At 37.1% G+C, this 25,585-nt stretch overlaps 1 protein-coding gene and 1 long non-coding RNA gene across 2 annotated transcripts in view; one reads left to right on the top strand and one right to left on the bottom strand.

Moving 5' to 3' along the window:
- tspan4a (tetraspanin 4a) overlaps positions 1–19,306 on the bottom strand; it is a 180,056-nt gene extending 160,750 nt beyond the window's left edge. The window contains exon 1 of the mRNA XM_055009581.1: positions 19,246–19,306. The gene's annotated coding sequence lies outside the window, so the exon portion shown is untranslated. The remainder of the gene's footprint in view (positions 1–19,245) is intronic.
- Positions 1–21,207, top strand: part of LOC111588983 (uncharacterized) — a 136,504-nt gene extending 115,297 nt beyond the window's left edge. Inside the window, exons 4-6 of the long non-coding RNA XR_008601288.1 lie at positions 10,398–10,470; positions 16,620–16,781; positions 19,307–21,207. This is a non-coding gene — a long non-coding RNA (uncharacterized LOC111588983). The remainder of the gene's footprint in view (positions 1–10,397; positions 10,471–16,619; positions 16,782–19,306) is intronic.
- The last annotated feature ends 4,378 nt before the right edge of the window (positions 21,208–25,585 follow it).

Genomic DNA, 25,585 nt, shown 5'->3' on the forward strand with positions numbered 1-25,585 from the left:
AATATTTTTTTGCACCAGTAAATGAAATGAACAGGAGTGCTAAACCCCGAAATAAATAAAATCTCCTCATGTCTCCCTGGTTTAACTAAAATCCTGCTTTTGCTGGAACTATACAGTAAAAAGCAGCTCGGTGTTTCTTCAGATTCTGTGTCTAAATCTGCTGAATGAAAACAAATCAAATCGTCTCGTTTCCTCCATCCTCCTCCACACATACAGGATAAATGAATAAACTGATTTACTGAGACACACTTCTTTAAATGTGATCCTCCTGAAGCCTTTTCTGGGTTTTTTTGGCCCTGATGGCCTCTTTGACTCGATGATTGTAGGGAAATGACTTCATCCAATCAGAGCTCATTCAGTCGTTCTGATAGTCGGAGAACTCCAACAGACTCTTTATTTAGAGGAAAAGAGCTTTTTTTTTTATCTCAGACTTACCATAAAATAGGAAAACACTTTTTTTTTTAAATTACAGAACAGAGTTTGTGTACTGAGCTTCTTCTGATTTTCAGGATTAATTTAACATTTCCAAAATGTCCCAATTTCCACAAGAGAAATGCCATTAAATAACAGAAAATCTTTTTTTTTTAATGATAGATTTATAATAAAAATACAGAAAAATGTCCTGTATTTTCTACGGTAAATAACCAGAATATTATTATTTTAATTACAGAACAAACTTTGGGTAATGAGCTGCTTTTGTTTTTAAGGATTAATTACATTTTCTTTAAAAAAAAATTTTAATTTTTGAGAGACCATGAAATAACAGCAAATATTTATTTTTTTATTATAGATTTACAATAATGATCAATAAAAGTGTGCTATTTTTCTACTGTTAATTCAGTTTTTTAAATTACAGGACAGACTCTGTGATGAGTTTCTGTAATTCTGAGGATTTATTCCCGACGGTCGTAAACAAGCGTGACGTCTTAAATAAATCCTCCGCTTCATGTTTTCCAGCCAGACGTTTGTCCTCCTTCAGGGTTCAGTATCACAGAAAAACACTCAGGAGAGGAGAAAAAAGAGAAAAATAAAATAAAACCAGTGTGTTACTGACTCATGGATCTTCTCCCTCCAGGACCTCCAGGATGTCCAGAATCCTGGAGGTCCTGGAGGGAGGAGATCCAGTCCTCCAGAGGCCTCAGTAATTTTTGTTTCCATGGCGACGCCTCTCAGTCCTCTTATGGCGAAATGTAAAGAACTGGAAATAAAATACAGAAAACATCCCAAACCCGACCTTTAAAATGAGCGTCACGGTCACAGGATTTTAAAAAAAACAACATTTAAACGTGGAAATATTCAAGTTGTTTTACTAATTAATTTAATATTTTCAGTTTTTATAAAGCAGGTTTACTTTTAAATCACTGAAAATGTCCTGTTTTACACTACAGTCAGAGAAAATGTTCATTTTTATGATAGAATCACCAATTTAGATGACAAAAAAGTTGGGTTAATTTTTCTAAGTTTTATAACGGCATGAAATAGCCTTGGTCATGAGCTGCCAGCATATTTTCTGTTATTTTATAGATTTATTGAACATTTGCAGGTTGTATGGTGTAGTTTTACCTTTAAATAACACAAAAAGTCCAGTTTTTCACTATAGACACCATGAAATAGTAGAAAAGTTTATGTTTTGTTTTGTTTTTTTGACAATATATTTTTTTTATATGCTACTTCTTTTTTTGTTTACTATAAATAATAGGAAATACTTTTTTTTTAACCTTTTCACCTTCAAATGGCGGTCTTATTTTCCACTCTAGACGCACCATTAAAAACTAGCAAAAGTATTTATTTTTAAATCGTAGAATCATCTTCAAAACACAGAAAATGTTGTTTGTTGTTGTCGTTTTCATTGTGGGCAAACTGTTAATTAGTGAACAAAAATGTTCAATTTCTATTATTGTATAATTGTTATTATACAGCAGATTTACCTTTTAAATAATAATTATTAAATATTAATTAATTTTCTCTCTAGACTTGGCACTAAATAGCAGTGAAAGTTTAGTTTTTGTTTTTTCAAATGCAACATTTTTTTTTAGAGATTTTCAAAAATAATAGGAAAATAGTCTTTTTTCCTTTTTTAACTAATGCTGGAACATTAAATAGGAACAAATTTTAATGTTTGTTAAGGACTTAAGATTAAATACAGAAAAAATGTCCTGCTTTTTCTACTGTTAATTAATAGAAAATTCAGTTTTTTAATTACAGGACAAATTTGGGTAATGAGCTGCTTTTGTTTTTAAGGATTAATTTAACATTTTCAGTTTTTATGCTGCAGATTTACTATTAAATAACTGAAAATATCCTATTTTCCCCTCTAGATACACCGTTAAATCATAACAAATGTTGTTTTTTATTATAGAATCACCAATTTAGCCAACAGAAAGTAAACTTTTTATTTTTGTAAGTTTAACAACGGCACAAACTCATTCAATGATACGAGAAAATCAAAGTGCAGACTCTGCTGGAGAGCTTTTTCTGAGGAATGTGTTAAAAATGTAATTATTCCTTCCATTTTAAACACAGGATCATGCAGTATTTTACATCCTGTACTCGTTAAGTGGATGATTCATGTTCCTGAGTCTTCATACTTTAGCTCTGAGACGCTAACAGACCCTCAGACCGCTGTGATCCATCAGCAGCATCGTTAGCGTCCACTAGCAGCAGCGTTTCTGCAAAAGAAACTCTGAAAAACTTCCACTGCTTCTGCTTTTTTCTCCATTTCAGCAGCTGTTCCTGAGTTTAAACCGAGCAGAGTTAGAGAATATGTCGTGTGTTTGCTGCAGAGATTCATGAATTAAAACAGACGGAGCGAAAACAAACCGAGACAGAAATATTTACCAGACTGCAGGTGGAACTAAGCTGAGAAAATAACGAGAGGTTTCTGTTTTAAATCATTTTAAATACCACATTTCACAGTTATGACACAAAACATTAGCTTAGCATCAGTCAGGAGTCGCATTTATAAGAAGGCCACATATTTATTACGTGCTGAGCTTTAGATTTTAGTGATCAGTGAAGCTAATAACTGCTATTTGCACATTAAATATTTTATATTACCATCCATCCATTATCTATACACCGCTTAATCCTCATTAGGGTCATGGGGGGCTGGAGTCTATCCCAGCTGACTCAGGTGAAGGCAGGGGACACCCTAGACAGGTCACCAGTCTGTCACAGGGCTACATACAGAGACAAACAATCACTCTCACATTCACACCTACGGGCAATTTAGAATGATCAATTAACCTCAGCATATTTTTGGACTGTGGGAGGAAGCCGGAGTACCCGGAGAAAACCCACGCATGCACAGGGAGAACATGCAAACTCCATGCAGAAAGATCCCGGGAAAGCCGGGACGTGAACCAGGGATCTTCTAGCTGCAAGGCGACGGTGCTAACCACTACACCACTGTGCAGCCCCTTTATATTACCATCTGTTTTCTTAATTTTTCACTCATCTGTCACTTTTATTGCCCAATAAAGTCCAGATCTTAAAGCTTTATTATTGCTTTTTGTCTTCCAAGACTTTGTTTCAAGTTAATCTGTGGCTAACTTAGCCGCTAGCCGCTGGCTGTTAGCGTAGCATTAGCTGCTGTGAGAGCAGCTAATGTCCTGATTCCTGTTCAGTTTTTGCCCGTTGTTTCTCTGCAAAGAGATGAGTCTGTCAGTTAGAAAAGAGCGTTGAAGTTAATCTGACTGTAGAAAGATGTTACAGCTCTACAGATAGCATTAGCTGCAAGCTAAGAGGCACAGCTAACCCCTCGGTGATAGCATTAGCGTAGCAACCGAATATGTAATATGAGATGGCAAGTGGAATCATTAACTCCGCTACACTAGTTGCTAGCAGGAATGAGAATGAGTAAGTAATGTTAGTCACTCAAATAGGAATGTTTGTAGCTAAAAATGCTACTTGCTAGCCTAGGAGCACAAATGACTAGCCTAGAAATGCTACATCCTAGCCTACAGATACTATTTGCTAGACTAAAACTGCCAGAGACTTGCCTTTTCGTGATGACACACTGTATTTTTGATTTATGGAGGTTTTATATTCTTCCCTGACATCTTTAAAAGTGAGTTTTACTTTAATAATATTATGACAAACAAGGAGCTGTGAACTTTTCTGGTTCATGTAACATAGCAACCAGTTTTCCTTCATATCCATCCTGTTAAACCGTCCAGACTACAGCTTCTTAGGAAGATTCAGGACCCTTACCAGAGCAACTGATCTCCAGTCAGCTGGTTAGCGGCAGTAATATGTAGTAAATAACTTCCTCACTGAGCGCCGACACATCCGTCATCAGCGAGCAAATGATTTTCGAATGCAATTACATGTTCCACTGCGCAGGATAATGTTCTGTCAGTGCGTTTCCTATGCATGTGTAGCTTCACCATTAAACACAAGGAGAAACGCATCAGAGCAGCTTTTATGTCCTTTAGTGAAACGTCCACGTCGCTTTGATAACTGCTAATCAGAAGCTGCCTCTATCTGAAACACCTTGAAGATGCCGGACACTGGAGGCGGATATCAGTGTGTTTTCTGTCAGGTGCGCAGGAGCCAATTACGATCAGGACTGTCAGGTGTGAGACGGGAAGGGTTTCCTGTAGGCGTCGGGCTTTAAATAAAAACTCATCCGACAGACAGTTCGCTATCGGTGTCGCTGGGAGCTGATTTACACCCAGAAGGAAATTAAAAACCTGCTGTGAAGAGAAAAAGTGAAAGCAGAGCAGCTAAGAAGCTCGTTAATGGTTTAAAAATGGCTTCGCTTTCACACGCTGATTAACAGAGATCAAATATGTGAAAAATTCATTAGCTGATTAACAGAGAGGCCTTATTAAGTGGAGTGTTATCAGTGTAATGTGTCTGATCTCAGATTAATTATAGAGTGTATCAGTACAGCACATCCACACTGTATTTAACACATATAGAATACATTCATTATTAATTATGTTAGGATTGTCATTTGCTAGTGGACAGATGCTAATTACTAGTCAAAGAATGCTGAAAAAAAGTCAATTCATGTATGTTTTATTAGCATGGCTGTCCTTAGCATTCCTAGTCACTTGCCTAGAAATGCTAAGAGCTAGGCTAGGGAAGCTATTAGATTAGAGATGCTAGTCAGTAGCTAGAATGCTAGTGGCTAGCAGGAATGAGACAACCTGAGTAATGTCAGTTACTTCAATGGGAATGTTTGTAGCTAAGCTAAGAATGTGATCCACTCATGCTAATGATTAGCCTAAGACTATCAGTTACTAGCTTTGGAATGATAGCGACAAACCGAGGAATCCAAGTGATACTTGCTAAATCCCTAAACTAGCTTAGTGATGCTAGTTTCTAGCAGAAATGACGATTACCAGACATGTAATGGTCGTCACTAAAATAGCAATGCTAGTACCATAGCTAAGAATGCTACTTGCTAGCCGATGGATGCAAGTCATTAGCCTGTCCATTGGTAGCCTTGGAATGATGGCAATAAACTGAGGAATGCAAGTAATTTAGCTACTCAATAGCGTAGGGATGCAAGTGACTAGCCTAGAAATGCTATACCGTCGTAGCCTGCAGATATTATTTGCGAGACTACAACTGCCAGTGACTTGCCTTGTAATGCTAATGACTAGCTGTGGAATTAAGGTGACTAGTCTCGTCGTTAACCTGGGATATAAGTCATTAGCCCAGGAATGCTAGGGATTGCTAGCTATTACATTAGTGATGTTAGTCTCTAGGAAGGAATGCTAGTTGCTAGCAGGAATGAGACTATCTGAGTAATGTTAGTCACTAAAATAGGAATGTAAGCTAAGAATGTGACTTACGGATGCTAATGATTAGCCTAAAACTGTCAGTTACTAGCTTTGGAATGGTGGTGAGTAACCGAGGAATGCAAGTGATACTCACTAAATCCTTAAACTAGCTTAGGGATGCTAGTTGCTAGCAGGAATGAGGATTACTAGATATTTAATACTTGTCACTAAAATAGCAATGCTAGTACCATAGCTAAGAATGCTACTTGCTAGCTGATGGCTGCAAGTGATTAGCCTGTCCATTCCTAGCCTTGGAATGATGGCAATAAACTGAGGAATGCAAGTAAAATAGCTACTCAGTAGCCTAGGGATGCTAGTTGCTGGACTACAAATGCCAGTGACTTGCCTTGTAATGCTAATGATTAGCTGTAGAATACAAGTGACTGATCTGATCACTAACCTGGGATATTAGTCATTAGCCTAGGAATTACATAAGTGATGCTAGTCTCTGGGTAGGTTCCTTGCCCTGGAATAATGATGACAAACCAGGGAATGCAAGTGATTTAGCTGGTCGCTAGCTTAGGGATGCTAGTTGCTAGCAGGAATGAGGATTACCATATCTGTAATACATGTCACTAAAATAGCAATGCTAGTATCATAGCTAAGAATGCTACTTACTAGCCAATGGATGCAAATGGCTAGCCTAAGAATGCTATTTGCTAGCCTACAGATGCTAATGATTAGCCTCGGAGTCAAACTGAGGAATGCTATTGATTTAGCTACTGGCTAGCTTCGAGATGCTACTGACTAGCACCAGCGGCTACATTTCCAGTGTTTTCCTGAATAAACAGTGAAGCTCAGTGACTGATGAGTGACAGTTTCCAGCTTCTTATTTACCAGCAGCTGAATCTGTCTGAGACGAGCCAAGTTTTATTTTTGGTAAAGCGGAGTTCCAACATGTGACGCATCAAAGGGAGAAGCTGAATAAATTAGTGGAAACTCACAACAAAGGCAGACAGATTTATCACGTGTGTCCATGTTTTTATATACTGCAGGATTCGGCAGTATCAGCTGGAATATTAAATATCAACTCTTTTATTGTCCCTTTATCCAGTGAAAAGACCCAAACCACTGACTTCCAGCCTGTTTTCCTGCAGCATACATCTGTAAAACGGGTCCCAAACGTATAAAACAGGTGAAGTAATTTCCTACAGCAGCTGGATGTGGTTGCAGATTGTTATCAGCAGCAGATTATTTCTTCTAACAGCAGCAGCAGTGATGAATGTGCAGCTCTGATAGCTTCTCTGTGTTTATGCTAATAAATGAACATGATTCTGCAGCTCTGAGGCTCAGCAGAGGTTTAATGCTTCCTACAGACATATGAACATTTAAATAGAAGTCTTATTAACAACAAATAATGATTTTTTAATGGTTTGATCTTTCTAAAGAGACCAAAAAAAAGAGAGAAAGACAACAAATATAAGAAAGCCTGAAAAAATCCATGACCCACAGAGAAGTAAACTGTCAGGGAGACAATCTGGATAAAATCATCTTAGGTTTTGATGTTTTAATGGAATTTGTTGACAAGAAGGAAAATATAGAGTAATATATGTAGAAAAACTGTCATTCTGGCTGCATTTTTTTTCACTTTGTGGTTGTTTTATGTCTCTTTGTGGTCCATTTTGACACTTTGTAGACATTTTGTGTCTTATTGTGGTGATTTTATGTCTGTGGTAATTTTGTGTCTATTTTTAGTAATTTTGTTTCACTTTTTTATCACTTTGTAGTCATTTTTATCTCTGTATCTCCTCAAAGCCATTCTTGTGTCTTTTGTTTTTATTTTGTATATATTTGTGGTCATTTTGTGTCTCTTTGCGGTTGTTTCGTGTCTTTTTAGTCATTTTGTGTCTCTGTAGTGATTTTATTGACATTTTAGACATTTTGTGTCTTTTTATGGCGAACTTCTGTCATTTTATGAGTGTTTTGTGTCTCTGTGGTAATTTTGTGTGTGTTTTTGGTCACTTACTAGTCACTTTGTGTTTCTTACTTGTAATTGTGTCTCTTTGTGGTCATATTGTGTTTGTTGTTGGTCAAATTGTGCCTCTTTTTGGTTATTTTGTCTCATAACAGTCATTTTGTCTATGTTTTTTGTGGATTGTTTGTCACTTTGTTGTCATTTTGTTTCTCTTCTCAGTCATTTTGTGCCCTTTTGCAGTCATTTTATGTGATTTTTTGTCATTTTTGGTGGTTGTTTTGTGTCTGTTTTGTCACTTTGTGGTTGTTTTGTGTCTTATTGTGGTCATTTTGTGTGTTTCTTGTCATTTTTTGTCTCTGTAGTTGTTTTATGTCTCTTTGTATCTTCTCAAAGCCATTTTTGTGTCTTTCTGAGGTTATTTTGTGTCTATTTGTGTTATTTTTCTGTCACTTTGTGGTGATTTTGTGTCTCTTTGTGGTAATTGTGTGTCTGTTTTTGGTCATTTTCTGTCATTTATTGGTCATTTTGTGTCACTTTGAAGTTGTGTCCATTGTGCTAAGTTTGTGTCTGTTTTTGGTTTGTTCTGTCACTATGTGGTTAGTTTGTGTCCGTCTTTAATTATTTTGTGTCTGTCTTTAATTGTTTTGTGTCTGTTTTTAGTCATTTTGTGTCTCTTAAGGGACATTTTTGTCTTTTTATGGTAAACTTCTGTCATTTTATGGGTGTTTTGTGTCTCTGTGGTTATATTTGTCACTTTGTGGTAATTTTGTGTCTGTTTTTGGTCATTTTCTGTCATTTACTGGTCATTCTGTCTCTCTTACTTGTAATTGTATGTTTTTGTGTCAATTTTTAGTCATTTTGTGTCTTTCTCTGTGGTAATTTTGTGTCTTTTGTTGGTCAAAGTGTGCCTTTTTTGCCATTTATTGTCTTTATGATCATTTTCTGTGTGTTTTTGGTCATTTGTTTGTCACTTTGTTGTCATTTTGTATCTCTTTTCAGTCATTTTGTGCCTCTGTGGTTATTTTGTGTCTGTTTTAGTCACTATGTGCCTGTTTTTGGTCTGTTTTGTCATTTTGCGGTTGTTTTGTGTCTTACTGTTGTCATTTAGTGTCTCTGTAGTCATTTTATGTCTCTTTGTATCTTTTCAGAGCCATTTTGTGTCTTTTTGCAGTCATTTTGTGCCCAGTTGTGGTACTTTTCTGTCACTTTATGGTAATTTTGTATCTCTTTGTGGTTATATTTGTCTGCGTAGTAATTTTGTGTCTCTATGGTAATTGTATGTCTGTTTTTGCTCATTTTCTGTCATTTGTTGGTCATTTTGTGTGTCTTTTTGGTCAGTTGTTGAGACTTTTGGTCATTTTGTGTCATGTTGTTGTTATTTTGTGTCTCTTTGAGGTCATTTTGTGTTGGTTTCTGAAAATGATCTGTGACTTTGTACACATTTTGTGCCACGTCTATTTTTGGTCATTTTGTGTCCATCTTTTGTCTCTGGGATAATTTTGTGCCTCTTTTTGGTCATTTCTTCTCACTTTGCGGTCATTTTATGACTTTTTGGTCACTTTGTGTCACTTAAAAGTTGTTTTGTGTTTCATTTTGGTCATTTTGTGTCTGTTTCTAGTCATCTTGTATCACTTTGAGGTCATTTTCTCTGTTTGTCAGTTTATTTTAGTTGGATTTTTAAACAAAGTGACTTAAGAGTGAAGTGACTTGGATGTGATCTCATTGTGTTAAACCAGTGACTACACAACAGAACAGAGTGTTGTGTGTTAGTAAAACCCTCTGAGGGAGTGTTGTGTTCCACTGACTGTGTTCTTTGGTGCAGGTTGAGCTGGATGACCTTTGTTTGGAACATTATTAGCTCCTCTACTGACGGATAAAAGCTCCTGATGTGGAAGGAGATGCTAATATTCAAGGTTAGAGCTGAAATAATGCAGCAGAAAGATAAAACAAACAGACTGCAGCTGAATTATTCATGAGTCTGACGCTTTAAACACAGAGTAGCTCTTTAAAAGTCAACTTCATGGAGGAGTCTGTCTGAACATCTGGACATTTTACATGTCATCGGGTTATTTTACTTTTACTTCGAGCTTCTTTAAAATGTTGTCATGTTGTGTCTCTTTATGGTCTTTTTTCTCACTTTGATGTCATTTTGTGACTTGTTAAAGTCATTTTGCTTCTCTTTGTGGTCATATTAAGTCCAGATTTGGTCATTTTGTGTCTTCTTATAGCCATTTTTGGCTCTCTGTGCTCATTTTGCGTCTCTTTACGGTCATTTAATGTCTCTTCATAGGTGTTTTGCATCTCTTTGTGGTTATTTTGTGTGTGTTTGTGGAACTTTTTTATGCTCATGGGGTAATTCTGTATCCCTTTTGATCTTTTTTGTCACTTTGTGGACATTTATTATCTCTTTGTGTCACTTTTTGGTCATTTTGTGTCTTTTTGTAGTCATTTTGTGCTCATTTCCTGTCACTTTGAAGTCATTTTATGTCTGTCTTTGGTCATTTAGTGTCTCTTTGTGGCCACATTGTGTCTCTTTGTTGTTATTTTGTGTATTTTTGTGGGTATTCCGCATCTCTTTGTAGGTGTTTTGCCTCTCTGTTGTTATTGTGTGTTGTTGTAGTCACTTTGTTGTTATTTTATGGCTCTTTGTGGTTATTTTCTGTGTGTTTGTGGTTATTTTGTGTCAGGCAGCAGGATGAAGATGACGAGGATGATGAAGATGAGGGTGATGAAGAGGAGGATGAAGATGAAGAGGATGATGTAAGTGTTTCTGTCAGAAATCAATGATTCCCAGGGATCCGCTGAGCCGCTGTGGAAGTTTTCAGCGTTTGGTTTCCTCTGGTGGAAGAACCAAACTTGGTTTCCATGGTAACTAATCGGTAAAGAAGCACCTCGTGAACTTTTCAATGAGAACAAGTCGCTGTGGACCGACGGGTGGCAGGATGTGAATGTTAATGATCGCACACGGCTACACAACAGACACACACACACACACACACACACACACACAGCAACACACAGACACACACTGAATCAGGCAGCCGGTCCTGTGTTACTGTGTGTGTTACTATGTGTGTTACTGTGTGTGTTACTGTGTGTGTGTGTGTTACTCTGTGTGTGTGTGTGTCTGTGTGTGTGTGTCTGTGTATGTTTGTTCTTTTGTATTTCCATGAAACTCAGTGTCTAAAGTCCGTTTGTTTGACTGAAGCAGCAACACAAAGCTTTTTTTATCCGCAGTGAAAAATGATCAGTGAATCTCTGGACACACAAACATGTCAATGATACATCCATGGGCGTCTCTTTGTAGGTATTTTGTGGGTTTTTTTAGTCTCTTTTTAGTCATTGTGTCACTTTACAGTACTTTTTGTGTCTCTTTATAGTTATTTTGTGTCATTTTGTAGGCATTTTGTGTGTGTTTGTGGTGTTTTCATGTCTCCTTTTAGTCATTGTGTAATTTTATAGTACTGAAAGTGACACAAAATGACACGAAATAACCACAAAGGGACAAAAAAATTATCACAATGTAACAAGAAAATCCACAAACACACAAAATGAGGACAAAGAGACACAAAGTTACCTTAAAGTGACACAAAATGACCTCAAAATGACACAAATTACCACAAAGAGACACAAAATGACCACAAAGTAACACAAAAGTCCACAGACACACACAACGAGCACAAAATGACCACAAAGTGACAAAAATGACAACAAAGTGCCACAAAATGACTAAAAATAGACATAAAATGACCAGAAATAGACACAAAGTGACGCAAAATAAACACAAAGAGACACAAAATGACCACAAAGAGACACAAAATGACCACACAGTGAGAAAAATGACAACAAAGTGCCACAAAATGACAACAAATAGACACAAAACAACCACAAAGTGACAAAAATGACAACAAAGTGACACAAAATGACTTTAATGAGACACAAAATGGCCACAAATCGACACAAAATAACCACGAAGAGACACAAGATGACCACAAAGTGACACAAAATGACTTTAAAGAGACACAAAATGACCACTAAGTGACACAATATGACCACAAAATGACACAAAAAGACACAAAATGGCCACCAAATTACCACAAAACAACCAAAGAGACAAAACGACCACAAAGAGATGCAAATTGGCCACAAACAGACACAACATAACAAGAAAAAGACACAAAATGATAAACAAAGTGACACAAAATGACCACAAAAAGACACAAAATGACAACAAAGAGACACAAAATGACCACAGAGACACTAAATGACCACAAAAACACAAAACAACCACAAAGAGACACAAAACAACCACAAAGAGTCACAAAACAACCACAAAGAGACACAAAACAACCACAAAGAGACAGTTAACGGCCTGAAAAACGTCCTCTTCTGTAGTAAACTTGTGTGTGCTCGACTTTAAGCAGCGTTTGAGCAAATTCTTCTCATTTGACTGCAGAAAAGTGACTGTTTTTCCTAAACTTGATGACTTTGGGAGGATGAATATTTGCTGTTTCTGATTTAAACCTTCAGCTGGTTTGTGTGTCTGTCTGGACGTTATCACTGTGATTCTGCTGCTCTGCTCACGGCTAATTACAACCATTTAGCTTCACCGTCTCCACACTGCCTCGTCTTCCAGTAAACCTCCAGAAACATCCTTCTTTTAGTGGATATCTCATCTTTTCTGTCTGTTTCTGCTCTGAACGGCCGCAGAGAGTTTTAGTTTTAATGAAGCCGCCTGCTGAGCTCTTCTAACTGGACTTCCTAAACTTCCACTGCTTTCTATTTTAAACCACGTCCAGCTTTTTCTCTGCTGTAACGATGAATCCGAGCTGCTCAGAATCCTGAAGACGTGATTTTATATTTTTATTTCCACTGGAAGGCGTCACTAAAGGAAATCCTAGCTGCTTTGTGTCGCCTCCATTCGTAATAAAGCTCAGATTTCTGCTAAATCCTGAGATCAACATCCTTCCACATGTTTGTTTTTTTATCACAACCGCCGCAGGAAACGCCACCTTTTACTGTTCAGTGCTGCTGAATAACACAAAATGACTAAAAAGAGATACACAATAACAACAAAGAGACGCAAAACTCCTGCAAATAGGCACTAAATAACTAAAAAGAGACACAAAATGACAACAAAGAGATCAAAAAGACACTAAATGATGAAAAAGAGACACAAAATGATGAAATCTAAACTTATTATGACCACAAAGAGAAGAAAAACACCTACTAGAGACACAAAATGACCACAAAATGACCAAAAAGACACACAAAACACCTAATAAGAGACATAAAATGGCTATCAAGAGATGTAAAATGACCACAAAAAGACACAAAATGACCACAAAGAGACACAAAATAACCACAAATGACTCAAAATGGCCACAAAAAGACACAAAATGGCCACAAAATGACACAAAATCTCCTCATGGTATTCTGTCTGATGTGTGTGTGTTTTTTAGCCGAGTCATGCTGAGGACGCTGACTAACAGAACACGCTGTTTCTGATGAGTCATCTAATTATAATCCAATCAGCTCCCAGCAGCTTCACGCTACACATCATTAGTCCATTCAGAGAGTCATTCAGCTCTCACACACACACACACACACACACACACACACACACACACACACACACACACACACTCGTCAGTAAACACTCCTTCCAGGTCAGAACATCTGTCTGAAACACATTTGACCCAGCTGACCACAGTGACACCGAAACTGGCTGGAAAGACAAAAAAAATCAGATGTAAAGACACAAAACACACCTAAAACAAACACAAAGACTAAAAGACACACAAAATGAAGACAAAGTAAATTAAAATGACAACAAAGGGCCGGAAAATGACCACAAGGTGTTACAAAATAACACAAAATGATCACAAAGTGACACAAAATGACCACAAAGTGACACAAAATGACCACAAAATGACACAAAATAACACAAAATGATCACAAAGTGACAAAAAATGACTTTTTTTGTGGTAATGTTGTGTCACTGTGATCATTTTGTGTCACTTTGTGATCATTTTGTGGATCTTTGTTGTCATTTTATGTCTCTTATGGTCATTTTGTGGTCATGTTGTATGTTTTTGTGGACTTTTTTGACACTTTATAGTCATTTAGTGCCACTTTTTAGTCATTTTTTTCACTTTGTGGTATTTTTGTTGGTATTTTATGTCTCTTTGTTCTCATGTGTCTTTATGTGGACTTTTTTTTTGACACTTTACAGTCATTTAGTGTCAAATCTTAGTACAGCTGATTGTGTAACACGACTCTGTTTAAGAAGTGCAGAGAACTGGTTATAATGTAAAATAGAGCAGCTTCAATAAACAAAAACACTTGATTTAAACTGAATTAAAGAGACAAACTCCATCCTTTAACAACAGTTCATAAAAACATGGAGCTAACAGAGCAGATCTGAACATCCTGCTGGGATTTAAATGATTTATTTCTAATCTGTCGGGGTTTAAATGGTTTCTGTTCTTTGGTCCTGATGTATTCTGGGTGGATTGTCACCAGTAAATCCTGTTTGCTTTGTATTCAGCTCGGCTGCTTTAAACTTTCTGCTAGAAGACAGACGTTCTCCATTTTAAAGTCATGAAAATTGATTTTCACTCCGAGGCGTTGAGGGACGTCTGGGGAACCGGCCTCCATGAAGTTACACCAGATCTATCAGGATCTGCAGAGCCGGCCTCCATGAAGTTACACCAGATCTATCAGGATCTGCAGAGCCGGCCTCCATGAAGTTACACCAGATCTATCAGGATCTGCAGAGCCGGCCTCCAGTGGAACTTCATGGAAATGAGATGTTTCATTCAGCGCTGCTCTGTTCTAGATGATTTAAAGGAAAATATTCACACCGAGAAGGTTCTCTGGGAAGGAAACGAGGTTTAAAGGACTCACAAATTACACTTTACTCTGGAAAGAGTAGTCTTTCTGGACTTTTGTGTCACTTTGTGTCACTTTCATTCATTTCATTTTTGTCTCTTTGTTGTCATATAGTGTGTTTTTGTGGTCATTTCGATTGTTTTTGTGGTTCTTTTCCCTGTACACTGAAAAAAATGAATTTTCTTCACAGTTTTTATTTAAATGACTACCTGTCATTTCACAGATTTAGTTCAATGATCCTAATGTGTTAAATTACAGATAATAATCCATTAAATTTTAGAAGAAAGCTTCATTTGGCTGCCAGGATTGAATGTAAATGAGATCCACTCTGATGAAAACACTCTGAGCAGGAAGTCGAAGCTTCTGTGGGAAACGAAAGAATTCCGAAAGGAGACGTTCCGTAAAGATTAGTCTGCATCTGAACCACACGACGTAGAAACCTCTGCTATTTTTAGAGGAGTGTTTGTGTGTTAAACTGGGCGTGATGCTGGGAGTCCCATGCTGTGGTTTTAAACACAATCCAGACGTCGTCACGGCGACCGGAGACGACTCCACTTCCTGGTTGTTGAAGGAATCCTGAGAGAATTTCTACGTTTAAAAACCACAAACTCTGCTTCTCTTGGCATTGTATTAAACAAGCAGTTTATCGGGTAAATTAGCCACTTTTAAAGGGGAATTTGAGCTATGCTAAGCTAACGGCAGCTAAATATCTTTAAAAGACAGACACCAGACTGGTTTAGTTGAATAATAGTGTGAAAAAAATAGATAAAACTGTGTGTACTGTAAAAACTAAAAAAAATGCATAAGAAGGAGCAAAGATGCCAGAAAACTATATGAAACAAATGTTTAAAAACTGTAAAAAATAACAAAACAGAAAGATTACAACCAACATCTGCACAATAATCATATTTTTAGTTGACTTAAATATGTAAAATAATGTGATTTTGCACTTTGTTTCTCGAAATAATTTCCATGTTAACCCTAAAAAACAGGTCAAAGCTGTAAATAACGTTCACATGAAAAAAATCTGTATTTTTTACAAATAATAATGAGTTTTTCGACAAATTATGGACATAAAATTACAGTTTTACAGAATTTAAACAGCTATAAAATTTATTATTTCACAGATATTTCAATTGAGTTTTTTAATACAGCTGTAATGAAATCTGCTAACAATTAAATCTGCTAAAAATGTAATTTATTTATACATTTTTATTGTTTTCTGAAAGAAAAAAATCATATGTTTTAAGGTTGAAAAATGGCCAAACATTTTTTTTAAATGGTATTTTACAGATTTGTTGTGTTTCATTAAATTACAAATAATATTAAAAATAATAAAATAAATATATATTAAAAAATAATTTTTAAAAATAAATAAATAAATCCCCCAAATTTGGCAAGAAAATTCTTGTAAATATTTTCAAAAAATTAGTAAAAATCTTCCAAAAAAATCCTAAAAATATCTAAAGTGATTCCATATATATCAGTCAAACTTCTAATATTTTCTTTAGAACATTCACATAAAAATCAACCAAAATCCAGTGAATTTTCTGAATGTTCTTAAAGAAATATTTTTTAAACATTTTTTACACCAAAAAATGTTCAAAAATTTCCCAAAAATGTTGAAAAAGTGGAACTTTTCAGCACAGATTGATATTTGTCATAGTTTATCGTTATTTTTTTTACATTTTTAAAAAACATTTTCTTTTTTCTAGCAGCCTTTTTTGCTTCACTTTAATTTTTAGAGATTTTGTAAAATTATTTTTATTTATTTATTTATTTATTACATTTTTTAGCATTTAAAACATTGCCTGTTTGTCCAGTAATTAATAAATTAATCCACATTGGTTTTTATTGAACTCTGTGCAGTTTTACTTCTTGTTTCAGTGGATATATTTTCAGGTTGTGTTTGTTCTCTGCCTCTCATTCCTCATTCTTTCCTCCGATGCCCTCCCAGATATCCGATATATTTTTCATTCCTGCTATCACACCAGCTTCTTCTTCTCTCTGGGCAGAATGAAGATCAGAATCACATCGTACGTTTCCTATTTCCTCTCCAGTCCACGGTACAGATAGAAAACAAAGATATTCAGCTCCAAGAAAAGAACGACTGCAGGAATAAAATGCGAAACAGACGAAGAAATGAAGGAAAACTGGATGAATTCTAACAGCAGCAGGTTGGTTCTTGGTGACCACAAATCAAACCTTCTTCTCTTTTCTACTGACATATTTACAGTATCTCACAAAAGTGAGTACACCCCCCACATTTCTGTTCATATTTAATTCTATCTTTTCATGGCAAAACACTGAAGAAATGACACTTTGATACGATGTAAAGTAGTCGGGCAGAAAATAGTATTTTGAAAAGTTAGTTGAGTATTTAGCACGAAGTAAACCTTTAAAACGACATACTTTTTGGGTGGAATACACCTTATAAAACTGTAAATACTTGGAGAAAAGTAGTATTTTGGGTTGAAGAAACCTATAAAACAATAAGTTCTGAGTTAGAAAGTTCTGTTTTTGTGGAATAAACTTAGAAAACTATAAAACTAGAACTAAGCACTTGGAGAAAAGTACTACGTTGGGTAGTACACACCTATAAAACGTTGGGCAGAAAACAGTATTTTGAAAAGTTAGTTCAGTATTTAGCATGAAATAAACCTTTAAAACTACATACTTTTTGGGTGGAATAAACTTTTTAAACTAAAAGTACTTGGAAAAAAGTAGTACTTTGGGTTGAAGAAACCTATAAAACTATGAGTCGTGCTTTTTTAGAGATCTTCTGATCCAGTAGGTGGCGCTCCTTTACTACAAACACAGGATGTAGAAAAACCTTCAGATTTTTGAGTTTTTAACAGTATTTGGCTAAAAAAAAACAAAACAAAAAACTACACTTTAGGTGAAGTTTTTCTGTAAAATCTTCCAGAGCTACAGTGTCAGAAACATGAAAGTTTTGGCAGTCGACTGGACGATTTCCCATCCAGGTCAACGGGGATTTTAGGGCAGATTTTAGCAAATATCATAAAAATAGAATGACAGATCGCTACCAAACATTCCAGCCACTGTTCCTGATGGAGACACACGTTTTGATGTATAATTTTTAGTATAGTTTTTCTTTTCTTAAAGCCGTCTGAGGTACATGGTGAAGATCACCCTTTAGACCTTAACTCTAATTCTAAAGAACGTATTTCTGGATGGAATAAACCTTTAAAACTACAGGTACATGGACAGGAAGTTACAAGAATAAACCTTAAGTGCAGAAATTAGGTTTATCTGCTCTTCGTTTACCATTGGCATTTTGCATTTAATGTTTTGGTTTTGGTTTTTGCAACTCTTACAGCAGCATTACAGAATAAATAAAAGGAAAGAATGAGTTTAAATTATGTTCTACAGTTTAGTTTGAGCCAATTCTCCTTACAATGAACCTCATTTGAGAGGAATTAAATCATCTTAGTAGATTAATTTGTTGGAGTTGGTCCAAAAATGGTCTTTTTTCCGTTTGTTTGACTTCAAAAACGACCAATTTTTGGGTCTTTTTTCCGTTTGTTTGACTTAAAAACAACCATTTTGGGGTCTTTTCTCAGTTTTCTTGACTTTAAAAAGATCATTTTGGGGGTTTTTTTCCGTTTGTTTGACTGTTCAGATTCAGCACCAAATGTTAAAACTTCACTTTTGCTTCTAAACACCAAAAGATGTCATTTAGTTTTGACAGCTGAGAAGATTTTCTGCTTTTAAGTCAAACTAACAAGAAGAATGAACCCCCAGACATCAGAAGCAGCAGGTAACTGTGATGTTTTAGGACAGAAGCTCCTCTAAAAGCCCTATCGCCTGCTGTTCTTATGTTTTCTGTGCCACGTGTGCGATGGAGCGGCTCCAGCGGCCAACAGAAGGGCACATTGTAGGAATGAATTCCTCTGGTCTGCAGGGAGGAACGGCTCCAGGAATGGTCGGTATTCTCAAATGTTGTTCTTCTCCACCAGTTTATTTCTGGCTTCCACAGCGGCCGAGGGGAAACGGCGCTCAGCCAATCAGAGCGCAGGGTGCTCACACATCAGATCAACAACAATGAGCTGGTGTTTAAAGGGTTAATTAATGAAATCCCAGCGCAACGTTCACCAACCAGATCACAGCAGATACACAGAGTTTATCAGATAAACATCCAACAAGGTCAGAGACGTCTGGAGGTCAGAAATAAGGGTAGAATAAAGAAGAAAGGACCAGCAGAGTGAAGAATAAAGGACCAGTAAAATAAAGACTAAAGGACCACTAGAATAAAGAATAAATGACCAGTAAAATAAAGACTAAAGGACCAGTAGAATAAAGATTAAAGGACCAGCAAAATAAAGACTAAAGGACCACTAGAATAAAGAATAAAGGACCAGTAAAATAAAGACTAAAGGACCAGTAGAATAAAGATTAAAGGACCAGTAAAATAAAGACTAAAGGACCAGTAGAATAAAGAATAAAGGACCAGTAAAATAAAGACTAAAGGACCAGTAGAATAAAGATTAAAGGACCAGTAAAATAAAGACTAAAGGACCAGTAGAATAAAGATTAAACGACCAGTAAAATAAAGACTAAAGGACCAGTAGAATAAAGAATAAAGGATCAGCAGAATGAAGCAGAAAGACTGAGACTCACCTCTGATGTGACTCTCTGCTTCCTTCACTCAGTCGGACTAAACTTTCTGCTGGTCTTCCAGACTCTCTCTCTCCAACATGGAGGTCCATGTGACTGTCAACGAGGAAAACATGAAGTAAAACACCGACATCTAGTGGAGGACGGAGGAACAGCAGCAACATCTGAAGGCTTAAAATTGAAGATATCAACTGAAGCTACAAACTGAAGCTACAACATCAAACTGAAGCTAACAAAATCTAACTGAAGCTACCAGCTGAAGCTAAACCATCAAACTGAAGCTACAAAGTGAAGTTAAACAGCATCCTGCAGTGACATGACATCCCATCTGGTTTACGTTTAGTTGGACCATCTTTTATTCTCCAACATGACAATGACCCCAAACACACCTCCAGACTGTGGAAGGACTATCTGACCTAGAAGGAGATGATGGAGATGACCTGGCCTCCACAGTCACCTGACCTACACCCAATCCAGATGTTTGGGATGAGATGGACCTCAGAGTGAAGGCAGAAGGACCAACAAATACTCAGCATCTCTGGGAACTCCTTCAAGACTGTTGGAGAACCATTTCAGGTTCTACCTCATGAAGCTCATCCAGAGAATAACAAGACTGTGTGGAAAACTGATCAAAGCAAAGGGTGGCTATTTGGAAGAATCTCACAGAATGGACAGATTTTGAGTCATTACTGGCAATTTTTAATTCAAATTGAATAATTTTGAACAAACTTTGAGCTTCCTGGGACTCGTTCAGGGTTATCTGGGACTTTTTTGAGTCATTTGGGAAAAGATTTAACAGATTTTGGAGCATTTTTAGTATGTTTTGAGAAGCTTTGAGTAGTTTTGAGCAGGTTTCCAGTCATTGTGGACGATGGATAAAGTTTGAGTCAGTTTGGATGATTTTTCAGTAATTTAGGACACATTTCCAGTCACTGAATACAAGTTCACAAATTCATTATCAAAACGTTTCAAGTCATTTACTACAATTAGAGCAGTTTGGGAAAAATTTCAACTTGCTTTACAAGTTACTCTAGACAGATTTTGAGTCATTATTGGCAATTTTTAATTTGTTTGGACAAATTTGACCATTTTGAACAAAACTTGAGTTTTTTGGGACTTGTTCAGGGTGATTTTGGAATTCTTTTGGGTCATTTACAACAAGATTTAACAAATTTTGGACATATTTGGAATCATTTTGTATCATTTTTGAGACGCTTTGGGAAATTTTGATTAGTTTTGAACAGGTTTCGAGTCATTTTGGAATAATTTCAACTTGTTCCACAAGATATATCACACAAAAACTGAGAGTAAAAACAAAGTAAAGCAGAATTTAAACTCTTGGTGGGAATAAACTGTTTAAAATTCACAAACATCACCACCTTCTAACTATAATGTAAGTTCTGACAATAACATAATTCTCATTTGAAGTCAGTTTTTCCATATTTGTTTATTTTATATTCATATTCCAGAACATTCTCAGACAGAAATGCTTTAAACTGTGATGGTTTAAACGATTCATGCTGATGGTTGCACCCAAAGTGCAGAACAATGACGCACACAGATGTGATTATTTCCTCATACAGTCAGCGTGACTCACCGATCATATCAGTACCTGAGTTATTACACAGCATCTCATAGAGAATAAATGGACCTGCATAAAAAAACAATCAGTGATTAACACACAGCAAAGGGCCCTGAGAGAAAATGGACTTTTAAAAGAGAAAATAAGTGAAATAAATGTATATAGAGACAACAAATCTTTCACAATAAGCTGATTTTAAAAAATTAAAAAAAAAACATCTCCAGTAACTTTATCAATGATCAGAGTTCTACCATCCAAACTGTGAATATTTCCAGACTTCCAGGTCCTTGAAATCCGTAGAGGAGAACGTCCCCTGTAGAAAGTTCTAGAGTAGACAACTGGACAGTTGTAGTATACCTACCGACACGCCCCATGGAGAAAGTTCTAGAGTAGGTAAGTCTACTCTAGAACTTTCTCCAGGGGACGTTCTCCTTTCTTGCTTTCAGTCTTTCAGTTTGGTGTCACTTAGAACATTCCACGTTCATGAAGTCCATAGAGGAGAACGTCCCCTGGAGAAAGTTCTAGAGTAGACCTACCGACAACTGGACAGTTGTCGTATACCTACAGGACAGTTGTCGGTAGGTCTACTCTAGAACTTTCTCCAGGAGACGTTCTACAGCTCAGACATTTCAAACTGTCATCGCTCATTCATTCAAACAACTTCAGACTCATCATTCCTTGAGTTCGCAGCTGTAAACCCAAAAACTCCTCATTGATTAGTGGGACATGTTAGTACAGAACCTTCACACAACCATGAAAACAGCAGAATCACAACTGCACAAAAACATAAATTCTTTTTTAACAACAACTCTCTGACTGTTTTTATTGCCGTTAATATTTAGTTAAATTTTGTCAAACTCAGAATTTTGTTAAAGAAAACATGTAAGTAAGGAACATTCTGTTAAATTTTTTTTTTTTAAATTTTGTTCTATTTTTTTAAGTACATGTTATAAACAGCATGGTAATATATAATTACACAACATGAGAATTCATATAAACATGAAATGATGTAGTTTATAATGGTATTTTATATTTTATTATGAAAAAGTAGTATAAAACTGTATAAAATTTAGTTTAAAAAAAAAAAACAGTTAGACCTATAACAAATAACAAATAATATCTTTCAGAAAGATATTATTAATTATTTGGTTGGTGTGTCCAGACAGGAGGAGAAGAGGAAGAGTTTCAACCTGAGTCAGGACTCAGGTTGAGGTTTGGTTCCACCACTTTTCTGAAAGAAATTGACGAACCTCTTCCACCAGGACTTCTTCTTTTTTTCTGGTTTGTCCACCACCTCCTCTATAGAATCTATTTTCTGGTCGGAGTTTCCTTCTTCTTTACAAAGTGCCGTCTTTAATTCTACTTCCAGACGGCTCTTCTCCACCTCCCACTGTTGCTGCTGCTCCTTCAGATGCAGCTGAATTTTTTCTAGTTCTGTTTTCAGTTGGGAGTTTTGGTTGACCTGTTCAACCAGACAGGTTTCCGTCTCCGTCTTTTCTCTCCGGACTTCTTGTAGAAATGCTTCCATTTGTTCAATGGTGACTGAAGCATCTCTTATTTTCAGTCTCTCTTTGCAGAGATCCATGGACAGATCAGCAATCTGTCTGGTGGACTCTGCCTGGATAGCTTTCAGCTGCAGAATCTGTTCTTCAGCAGACAGAAGGTTTTCTCCAATGATGGACTCTGGTCCTGGTGTCTTTATGGACTCTGGTCCTGGTGTCTGGCTCGGTGTCTCCATGGACTCTGGTCCTGGTGTCTCCATGGACTCTGGTCCTGGTGTCGCCATGGATTCTGGCCCTGGTGTCTCCATGGACTCTGGCCCCGGTGTCTGGCCCCGGTGTCTCCATGGATTCTGGCCCCGGTGTCTCCATGGACTCTGGCCCTGGTGTCTCCATGGACTCTGGCCCCGGTGTCTCCATGGACTCTGGCCTCGGTGTCTCCATGGACTCTGGCCCTGGTGTCTCCATGGACTGTGCTTTGGTCCGTGGCTCTGGTCTGGCCAAGAGTTCTGGCCCGGGTCCAGTTTCAGGCTGGGGCCTTGGTCTGGCCAAGATGGTGATCTGTTGTCCAGGTCCAGCAGCGGGCCTTGGTCCAGGTCTAGCTACGGGCCTTGGTCCGGGTCTAGCCATGGGCCTCGGTCCAGGTCTAGCCACGGGCCTCGGTCCGGGTCTAGATACGGGCCTTGGTCCAGGTCTAGGCGCGGCCTTCAGACCGGGTCTAGCTACGGGCCTCGGTCCAGGTCTAGCCACAGGCCTCGGTCCAGGTCTAGCCACAGGCTTCGGTCCAGGTCTAGCCACAGGCCTTGGTTCGGGTCTAGCCATGGGCCTCGGTCCAGGTCTAGCTACGGGCCTCGGTCCGGGTCTAGCCAAGGGCCTCGGTCCAGGTCTAGCCACGGGCCTCGGTCCGGGTCTAGCCACGGGCCTCGGTCCGGGTCTAGCTACGGGCCTCGGTCCAGGTCTAGCCACAGGCCTTGGTCCAGGTCTAGGCGCGGGCTTCAGACCGGGTCTAGCTACAGGCCTTGGACCAGGTCTAGCTGCTGACTCTGTGTTGGACTCTGTTGCCATGGCTACGGAGCCCTCTTGGCTGCAACAGGCTGTCGGGGATGCGATGAGGACTTGGGGGACCGGCACCGTCAACCCAAACGTCACTTTGAGACCCGACTTCCTGTGGATTTTCTGTCTCTTTGGGACAGTCTGTTGTTTCTGATCGACTGCACTGCAGACAGTGAAGTTCCTTCGTTCCTTCTGCAGAGCTGGAAAATCCTCCATACTCAGAATGGGGGGGTTTAGAGGCGGACTCTGGTGTTTGGGCTGGGATTCTGCTGGCTGCTCCGTCTGCTGACGGCAGGACAGGATAGGTCGTTTCCTTCTTGATTCCATTACTACGAGATTTGCACGGTCTTTGTAGTCTGCTGGTGGTTGTCTGCTGACTGGACTGAAGGTCAGACATCATCACTGATGTTCTACTCAGAATGTCACATGACACTGAATGTTGAGGATGTTGCCTAGCAACACAGACAGGCTGTAGACCAATGAAGAGCCTCGTTTATCTGCTCCAGCCTCAGCGCTGCCCTTCCACATGTTCCAACAACAGGAGTTTAGTATGAGCTCTATGGAGATCCACTCTTTTACAGCTTCAAGTGAAAAATTAAAAAACTTCAGTTTTTGATGTTTTGGTGCCTTGGATTTCTCAACCCATCGGGTTGATGCTTGCCAATAAATCACATCCTTAACCACCTGAAATGCTCAAATCTGAAACCTGAAACTCCATCTGAACCAGCTGCAGCTGGATTCTGACCGGCTAAGTTTTTGACCTATCAGTGGTGATCATGTGCAAAAGTGTTGAAGCCCAAAGCAAACTCAGAACAAGTTGACTAGTCAACATTTTAGGCTCTTTGTTTTAAAAATCATTTACTTGGACAAAGTTTGACTGCTTTCGTACACATCTGGGTAATTTTGGATGATTTTTTAACATTTGAAAAAGATTTTAAAGTACTTTTGGACAGTTTTTTTTTAGCCATTTTAAACTTTTTTTTAAGAAATTTTGGATGATTTACATGTTATTTTGAACAATACTGAGTAATTTCGGACCAATTTTATGTGGTTTCAGATGACTTTCATGTCATTTGGAACACATTTTTAAATAACTGTCAACAATTTTTGAGTAATTCTATCTGAGGATGGTGAAAACTTTATAAAGTGCTTTCTGGGTAAACTTTCAAGGCTCACATCAGCATATCTTTTTTTTTTTTTTTTTTTAAACTATTCAAACCAACATACATCCCATAGAATTGATGTTCTAAGTTGGTTATAGACAAAACTGATTGGACATGACAGTTTTTAGGTCGTTGTTTTTAGTCTTTTTGGATATTTTTTTAAACTAATTTAGGACCACAGAGCTGAAACTGAATATTTGGCCACAGTTACATAATATTTTATATTTTTATGTAAATATTTTTATTTATATGGCACCCTTAAGAACAACGTTCACAAAGTGGTTTGACAATCAAAACATGCAACACAGAGACAATCAAGAGAGAGTAGTCAAATAAAATAAATAATAAAAATGATAATAAGTTAAATGAATAATTAGCTTAGCTTTTATTTATTTACTTCTGCAATTATTGTCATTTTTTTAAATTTCAAGATTTATTTAATAGCACATACATTTTTTAATTTTATATTGAATGATGCAGAATTCTGTATTAGATGAATACATAAGTAGACATGTAAATAAATATTTGAAATAAATCCTGAAGGAAATGATGTATTAAATAAATGTAATACTAATTTTTTTTAATGAACAATCAACAGAGAGCAGTCAAATAAAATAATAGTAAAAATTATAATAATAAGTTTAATGAATAATTAGCTTATTAATTAGTTTAGGGTGCCTATTAAACAAAGAAACTAGGCATGATTGAAGATTAAAAGTTAGAAATTTAAAATAAAAAAAATTGAGAGTTAAAGAATTAAACACAACAGTTGGCTGAATTTAAAGTAAATAAAAATATCTATTTAAAAAAAACATTAAAACATTTATATTTTATGTTTTTATTGTTTTTCCGTTCTCACTTCCAGCTGTCTTTTTTGAATAATTTTTTATACATATGTATAACACAATTTTCTCTTGTGTACCTGCTCAGGTACTACAGACACAAATTATTTTAATATTAACATTTTAAATTTTGAGCTGTCCCTGCAAAAATAAATTACATTTTAAAAAGAAAAAAAAACTTTAAAAAACTTTTTGGTCACAGAT

Source organism: Amphiprion ocellaris, chromosome 1, assembly GCF_022539595.1.
Source record: "Amphiprion ocellaris isolate individual 3 ecotype Okinawa chromosome 1, ASM2253959v1, whole genome shotgun sequence".
In the NCBI taxonomy this organism is placed as follows: domain Eukaryota; kingdom Metazoa; phylum Chordata; class Actinopteri; family Pomacentridae; genus Amphiprion; species Amphiprion ocellaris.